General features: G+C 36.6%; 1 protein-coding gene across 5 annotated transcripts in view; it reads left to right on the top strand.

The window, feature by feature from the left end:
- LOC145693373 (MKRN2 opposite strand protein) overlaps positions 1-8,826 on the top strand; it is a 148,730-nt gene that overhangs the window by 129,302 nt on the left and 10,602 nt on the right. The gene's annotated exons all lie outside the window — the stretch shown is intronic.

The following is an 8,826-nucleotide window of genomic DNA, read 5'->3' as shown; positions in this document are numbered from 1 at the left end:
GTAATTAAAAAGCTATTTGTAATACTTTTTATATAGAATATTTGTAATGCTTACACCAAGCTTATTTTGCTTTTCGCAAATGTAAGTTTTATTTATACAGGCTAAATGAAAAGGCTATTTAGAACGCTTGAGGGTTCTAGAAATCAACAAGACCAAAAAAAAAAAAAAAGTTTAGGACTTTCTCTGGCTCTTTATTTACAGGCGTTTTCCTAATTCGTACCTGACAAGACAAACTGTGATGTTTTCTAACGTATAGGTCCTATCCATTTTCTTCCCAATATCCCCCACCTTTTCCCTTCCCCGTGCTGAGACAAACTTGTCTAGAAGTCACAAATAAAATTAACTTTCCTTCAAGTCAAAGGAGGCTCAGTGGAAAAAATGCCAAATTTTTGTCTCATTTTGACCTGGAATTACCTCCCAAGCGTAGAAAATGACTTTTTGACATACCCTGTAGATCAAAATTGCTCTCCTCTCAAAAATATATGTACTCAAAATCGAAAAGAAGAACCCGTTAAACGTAGAGTCCTTCAAAGAGTCCGAATTTTAATTTTATGTTTGAGTTTTAGTCAACTTTGCATAAACAAGGGGCCAGGGAAGGATGTGGAATATTGAAAAGAAGTCAGATAGGAGCTATTCATACGGTAAAATTCTGATTTTCTGTTATGCAGTACGCAGGTACAGACTTGTAGTAAACTTGCAAAATCAGGTCAAAATAGTTTAACTACAGACTTATATCTGAGTCCTGAATGACAAAGTAGCAGGATGTTGCCTTGTGTATAGGTTTTATGCGACTTCATTCCAATATTCCACACCCTTGCCTGGTCCTTTGTTTATCCAAATTTGCCTAAAAGCCAAAAACTAAAATTCAAATTTGAACTCTTTGAGCGGCCTTACTGACGAAAGGAGGTCCCACAGGGGAAAAGGGAAAGATTATTCTTTTTGTCTTCTTTTGACGTCTAAAATAAGTATCTGGTGCCCCTGATTTTTAGAACACCCAATATATATAAATGACCTCTGTAATGTCCGCAGTGAATATTTGCTTTGAAATTTGTTGATAAAAGTGAGGATATTGTACAGGCATATACGGTATGCTAAAATTTACAGTAATTGGAGTGTAGTCTAATATACAATACAGTTCAATTACTCACCATAGAAGTTCATAATCCTTGCCGGGTACCTGTCCCAATTCTTTTCTGCTTCCTGGCGTTCCAAAAAAATACATTTTCTTATTCTATCTGTTCGTTTAAATGGCGGCCATGCACACCTATCTTGCTCGATCCTATTTACTGGAACGACTTCTGTTTCTTCCGTTGCAGTAAACAAAACAATAGCGTACATTTTCTACATTCTATATGTGCAGAGTGAAGTAAAGAAAGGCAGAAAATCTTCCGTTAATTTGTCTCTTACACAAATTACAGATTTCCGTGCTCGTGGGTTTTCTCGGGGTTCTCCCGTTTCCTCCCACTTTCTTCATTCCACCATTTCACTCATCTCTCATCATCACCGTCTCCTTTAGCCTCACAGGCATAACCGTGGGACGTAAAACTCAAAGATTTCATTTCATTTCACAAATTACAGATTTAGAAGAATTATTATTATTTCAATTATTATTATTATTCCTTTATATTAAGTTCCAGTTAAGACACGTTATACTTTGGAAAAAGAAGAGACAAGGATAGCTATAATCATTTTCAATTTTTCTCCACGCTCTCCAAAAAGGTTCCTCGCAAGTGTTCTTCAATTACTAATAGTATTTGATGGGTCATGCCTTCAGGAAAATTCAGAGACACTCCCTGCTCCACACATATTAAAACACTCTCCGGAAAAGTTTTTTTTTTTTTTTTTCTGAAACAAATATTCGATCTAGGTTGTTACCTTACATCAGTAATAGCGAAGGTAATCTCTTACTTGTTAAATCAGCAAACGTTCTGCGGATCTGCAATTCAGTAGCGAATGTAGAGTAATAACTTGGAAGGTTTTTTTCTTAAAATACTTCGTTCTGTTTTTTAGAAATCCTGAAATTATTTTTCGAGGGAGGCTTGAAGTTTATCGAATCACTAACACTTACTTCGTACTTCTTTTAAATCCCAGGATCTTAAGGATCCTTTAGCTAGAAAGACCCCTTCGTAAATCCGCCACTGGCCCCCATTGTGATTTATTTTGCGGGTAAAGATCGTACAATGTATACACAAATAAAACAATGCCCGCGAACGAGCTCTTTGCCCCTATGTGAATTTTAAGATATTAAAATATGGGCATTATATAATTTGTAAACGTATCCTATTGGCAACTGCTGTCATATTTATATCAAGTTGCAACAATTAAAAACAAACTTTCATCTTTAAAATTACAGCAATCGGATAGGTTTACAAATTACATAATAAGCGTGATTTTACACTTCAAACTCACCTAAGTTTAGAAAACTCATTCATAGGGTATTGTTATATATATATCTATCTTCAATGTAGATCACGATGCTGAAGCTCTCCAAAATTCTGGGATACCCCCTCCAAAAAACTGAAGTAACTAGTAAGAGATTCGTGTGGCCATAGGCCATAAACTTCAAGCCCCTCTCCCCCGAAAATAATGACGTGATTTCTAAAAAGAAAGAAAGAAGTATTCTTTAAAAAAAAAAAAAAAAAAAACTTTCAAACTATCTTAGACAACTGTTTTAATTTGACCACAAGAAAGCAGGTGAGGTTAAATTTACATCGAAGTTTCACCACGCGAGTGTGAGGTATTATCATGGGGGGTAAGATGGAAAAATCGAGCCCTGCAGGGCTTCTGACACCTTTCGCTCGCTCAGCTATGCTTCTTAACGTAAGTGAATAATATTTTTTATCAATTAAGTTTTTTGTGCAAGTTTTTTCCGTTCTGTTGCCTCCGACACCTCCCCTACCTATCACCCAATTACCTCCTCTTTAATATTTTCTAATTTCCCTCCCTGTAACATGGTACGTAGTTCATGTCTCTCTCCTACGCCTTTTGCACTTGCATGTCTTTCTTTATCATCCGCACATTTAGACTAGTTAAAGTAATGAGAAAAGGTACTTAACACAGAACAAATTGTAACAGAAACTCTGTTTCGATTTAATGATAGAGATAAGCAACCTAAACAACATATCAAAAGTGTAGCAAAATCTGACATATATCTTTCCACCATTTTGAGACGCTATATTGGATATTGGAACTGAACACTTTACTGTGAAACAGCAGGTATATCTTCTCACAGAATTAAGATAGGAACTTCGTTCTTGTGTTAAATTAATGGTAATAGATCCTAGAAATGACGAAAACTTGGTAAAATCTTGCAATGACGCCGTCATATTGAAATATGGCGGCTGTTCTCTCCAAAATTTCGTTATATTCGGTTTGCTACCTATAGAAGTTAACAGATAACTATGAAACCGTTATAGATACCAAAAATTCATCCGTAAAGTTGTATAGTAGAATCGGTTCTTTTCAATATCAAAATGATTTCATTGTGTTAGAAACTAAGCAAGATAGTCCATTTTATATGGTGAGAGTGTTGTGTTTTATATCATTGAAGTACGCAATCTCAGGCTACATATTTTTTCTTTAAATAAATCAAAGAAATTCTTAAGGAGAATTACCTGAATTATTCTTATAAGTGAAAAGTAATTATAATAGTAAATAAAGTATATCACTGGACCACATCCCATATGAAATTGTCGTTAACTTTATTAAAAACCATATCAAACATTCGCTTGAATGCAATACTAGCGAATTAAGACTGAGTTGCATTTTATGGCAGATCAAATAGTCCTTTTCCACATTGCAGAAGTTTACCTAAATCTGTGACAGTCACTAATTTAGCATGAAATGTGCTCTTGTATTGGGAGGTCTATTTGCGCACTCCCTGTGCTGATGCTTGCAACTATGGTTCGTGACGTCACTTCCTCATACGGATCTTATGAATGAAAATATGTAGAAGAGTTTGTCGGGCACTGAAATACAAAAGCAATTAAATGAAAGAAGAAAAAAACTTCAATAGGATTGCCGATGTATTCAAGGTATGAATAACAAAAAATTACAACCTTGGAAAAAACAGCAACTACCTGCAATTTTATTTATTTATTTATTTATATTTATTTATTTATTGCGTGTGTGTGTGTGTGTGTGTGTGTGTGTGTGTGTGTGTTGAAGTCGTAATGTAGAGACTGCCATGTTATAAATATTCACCTCAGTTGAAGAAAAGTTTTACTCAATTTTATATAATTACGAGTTGAATTGAGTTACGAATATACGTATTATTTATGTAAAAGACCTTAGTAGAAAAGTATGTGCGTTAGTATATATCGAGCTGTTCATGTAAATAGTACTATGAACGAAATAGTCATCAATACTGTAAATTTTTCCGGGAATATCATGTTGTAGACATGCACACACAGTGTAGGAGTGTTTTTAATTTATTTTTAAATTTTCAGAATTTTTCCAAGGGAAGTTGCTTATATGGTTTGTAGTATCGTCAACGATAAAATCACCACCGACATTAACTGCAAGGGGATTCTCAAGAACCTGCAATTATTTTACAGTCCGCAGCAAAAAACCTGCAACATGAGCATGTAAGTTAATTGTGAAACGATGAAGTCTTTTGCTCCAAAGTAAGTGTGCAGGGAGGTTTCTCCTGACCTGATTCGTGCCACGTAGACGTTATGTTGATTCCCTGGGCTGTTAGGTGTAGTTTCAAAATAAACTTACATGCTCATGTTGCAGGTTTTTTGAAGCAGACTGTACAAGCAGCTGTCGAACTCCAATAAAGGAGGAACAGCAAGTCCACCGGCAGCGGAAGATACATCTGGGTCAACAGGAAGAGAGGTTATCGCTGCAGAAAAACATGCGACAATAGGCCAAACACAGGATAAGATTGATGTGCCTACAATTGGGATCAATGCCGATTTTCTGCAGGTAAGGGAGATGATGGAAACATGGAAGGAAACAGACTTCATCAAGCAGAACGTCTAGACTGTGAATACAGTACATGCAAATAGTTAGTATTATGAAACAGTTCATAACTACTGAAAGAACGTGTGACTGGAATCTGTACATTGGATCCCTGAGAGAGATGCTTCCATTGCTTGCTGCCGCAAAGAATGGATTTTTATGCAAAGACCATCCACATTCATTTGCAAGACATTGAAAACTTGCGTAGCACAAACCTCTATGTACACTCGATGTTTCAGAAAGAATTTTACGTTGTCTGACGTTCTGAAAAACACTGGGCAAGACTACCAGCAGATCATTTCATCGTCAGATCCAGCGGAAGCCTGACAAGTGGAAAGGGAATGACGGACTCTCAAGTAAATCTAACGGTGCAGTCAATGAAGCCATGTGTTGAAGTTAACTGTGCCATGCAAGAGTTTGCTAGGGTGAAGTACAACACAAACGAGCAACACAGTGAAACTTCTCAGGCCCGAAGTCAAAGGGATGCTGAAGACACAGACAAGTTATTGGAATATCTAACTGACAGAAACCCATTCTAAGCGCATTCCTCGTTGCGCAGGAATCGCATCAGATATACGTGCATCTGAGAATGTAAATGTTGATCGAGCCGAAGAAGTAGGAGAAAACACTTGTTCTATGGTTGGTAAAATCGTGCAATCTTACCCTTTAAACGAAGTGAACAGGCCGTGACAATGGTAATGAAAAAGCTTATAAAGCGTAATAAAGAAGTTGTGTAAATCGATACCTGTCTTATTTCAACGACTCGCCGTAGTTGCAACCAGTAAAAAAGTACCAACAGAAGACCTCTTAAAGCACGAACTGTGTAGCTATCCAGCAACACTCTTAATTCGACCCTCCTTTTACGCCAGGCGAATATCAGTTCTTGCGGGTGCCTTGTGGACTGCTGCTAAAGAAACACAGCAAGCCAAACCTGTCAGCAGCGTTTACATTCTGGATGGAAGTGCTTTGTTACATCATGTACCATGGACTCAAGGCATTACGTTTTTGGACATCTGCAGGAATTATGTAGTGCACATTCAACATCATTATGGCAGTGCAATAATTGTTTTCGATGGATATTCTGATATCCATCTGTAAAAGTTGCAACCCACAGCAGAAGATATGGAAATAATGACAGCCCTGGTGTCCTAACATACTTTAACAGCAAGCTCATCACACACACACACACAAAACGATAACTTCTTAGCAAACAAAGTGAACAAACAACGGTTCATCTACATGCTCAGTTCTCACCTAGAAGGAACTGGATGTCAGTGCGTACATGCAAAAAGAGATGCAGATATATTAATTGCACAGACTGTAGTAGAAATTGCTTGCGAGAAGGATGTTAATGTTGTTGCTGATGATACCGATGTACTGATTCTTCCGATTCACATATATACTGCCTGAATCAATAGTTTTTTCATCGCAGAATAAGAAAGAGAATGCGCAGTCCACATCAGTGGCATGTTCAAGCAATCCAAAGCAACTTGGGAGTCAACGACATTCAAAATCTTTTATTTGTACATGCCTTTCAAGGTTTTGACTCTACATCTCAGTTTTTCGGCGTGGGCAGAGGGAAAGGTCTGAAAACGTTAATGAAAGGGACAACTTTATTAAATGTGCAGACGTTTTTAATGATCCATCAGCAACTACCAAAAATGTTGTAGGAGCAGGTGAGAAACAACAGTTGCAGTATACAACGGTTCAGAATCAGACACTCCTGATGTGCTCCGATTTAAACGTTTCGGCGAAAAATTTGTAAGAAAAGCATTTTCAATTAAGCCGCAGTCCCTTGCACCAACGTCAGCAGCAGCCGGTCTTCACATGTACGTACTGCCCCCTGCCCCGATAATAAAAGGGGTCCGCGAGTGCCACTAAGAGCAAATATGCTGAAAAGTCTTAAAAAGTAGATTTAAAACTTTTTTTTTTTTTTTTTTTTTTTTTAAGGTAGTAATTTCTCCTCTGACACTGACTGATCTGATGTAATTTTCCAATCCCCCATTCTCCTCTTGCAACTGTACAATCATCTGCTCAAGCTCGATTACTTCATATCTCTCCCTAAAATAATAATGCCGCACTTGTGCCACAAACCTTTTATAGGCGCCCCTGGTGCATATACAAATACATATATGAAGCATCAGAAGTAATTTATACTTTATACAAATGCAACACTTGGCATGGAAGACCCAGGTCCGATTCCCGACGGGAGCTCATGTGGTTCGGATTCTACGTTAATTAGTAGGTGCACGTCTCATATAGCCTCGCTACTGAAAGGGACACTAAACTAAAAATCAACTCAATCAATCAACAATTCCAACATTTCTCCCGTGTCCTGTATTAACAGCAGAATTATAGCTAGCGAGCGAAGCCGTGGCCCTGGGCGCTGATAGGTGCCGAACGAGTAAGAAGAAAGAAAACATGTTGGAAATGAATAAACGACGCGTCGCCCCGAAAAACTATTGACACCCTATTAAATCAATATTGTTGTGGGATTGCAAAGGAATAGATTTGAAAAAAAAAAAAAAAAAAATCCTCGCTTCGCTCGCAACGCAAACGTTTCAATAGGTCACAAAACAAGCTTTTACTTATTACTTAAAGAAAGTTATTATATATGATTTGTTAATGACAATGTGTAGAAGGCCGCAAGCTGCTGATTTCGCGAAAATATTAAAAATGAAGGTATAGGGACTTAAGAGGTCAGAACTTAACGAATTTCGTCTTTTTCAAAGAACTAATCACTACCAGTGATCTTTTTTTATTCCATTGATACATGAAATGCTTCCAATTTGAAGGAATTTGTTGGGATGATTTCACCATCAACTACTTGTATCGCCAGGATATTTTTTTGTGCATACGTATCAGGGTGTATGTATTAGTGTATTTTCAATATGTTAATTAATAATAAGTAGCTTTAAATCAGAACTTTCATTCATTAAGAAGTTAAGTAATTACTATAATTTCAAACATATGTAGTAGCCAAACTACATTTGAATTTTGAAGAGAAACATTAATCATATTCTTCACCTCCATCGATCAATATTGAGAAATTCGCAAAAAAGGCTCCTTCTGAATATGTTACATTTCACAAAATATTTTTTACCGCAAAACAATCGAAATTAAAATTCTATTTGTGTGGTCATATACAGAATAAAATTTGAGAAGTTTACAATTATTATTGGAAATTAATTCTGTGACCCATTTCGAGCATTTTAAAAGTACATAGTTTCTAATGCATTGAAATTTCATTTATTATTGATAGTATGAAACGTTGTAAATGGTTGTAAATTTCTATAACTATTCTCCACTTGGATTTGTATATAACAAAAGGTAGTTTTGTCGTGTTAAACAAAACTAATATAAGCCTCTTAAAAAAGCTGTTATTTGTAAAAGAATACTAATGATCGTTTTTGGCTGTTGCAATGGTCTGTCCAAGCAGCTTGATAAAAATTTATTGTAGTATAACGACAAAAACTGCTTCTCTTAAATGTATAAAATAAGAGCTTGGTGAGGTGAGTGTAGGGGAGGAGAGCGCTGAATTCTACTTTGTCCCGGGGGCCGAAATCTCTAGCTACGGCTTTGATTGACAGCGACCAAGGGGAGGGGGGGTGTTCAAAAATTACTGAAAGCATTTTCACCATAAAAGTTTAAAGACCATGACACGAGTCACTCCTATATAATTAATGGACCTTTTTGAACATGTTGAGAAGGAGCCCATCATAAAAGTTTTGATGGGACCCCCTTGTATTTCCCGCTTCAGGGCCCCCAATGGTGTTAATCTGGCCTTGTATATTTCCTATTCGGAAAACAATGTGCTCTAAAATGTAAATTATTATTTAATTTCAAGTTATGGCATTATTT

The sequence above is a fragment of the Thermobia domestica genome, chromosome 8 (genome assembly GCF_964235325.1).
Source record: "Thermobia domestica chromosome 8, izTheDome1.hap1.1, whole genome shotgun sequence".
In the NCBI taxonomy this organism is placed as follows: Eukaryota; Metazoa; Arthropoda; class Insecta; order Zygentoma; family Lepismatidae; genus Thermobia; species Thermobia domestica.
The sequence above is the reverse complement of the archived record's forward strand: the minus strand, read 5'-3'. Positions and strand labels throughout refer to the sequence as shown.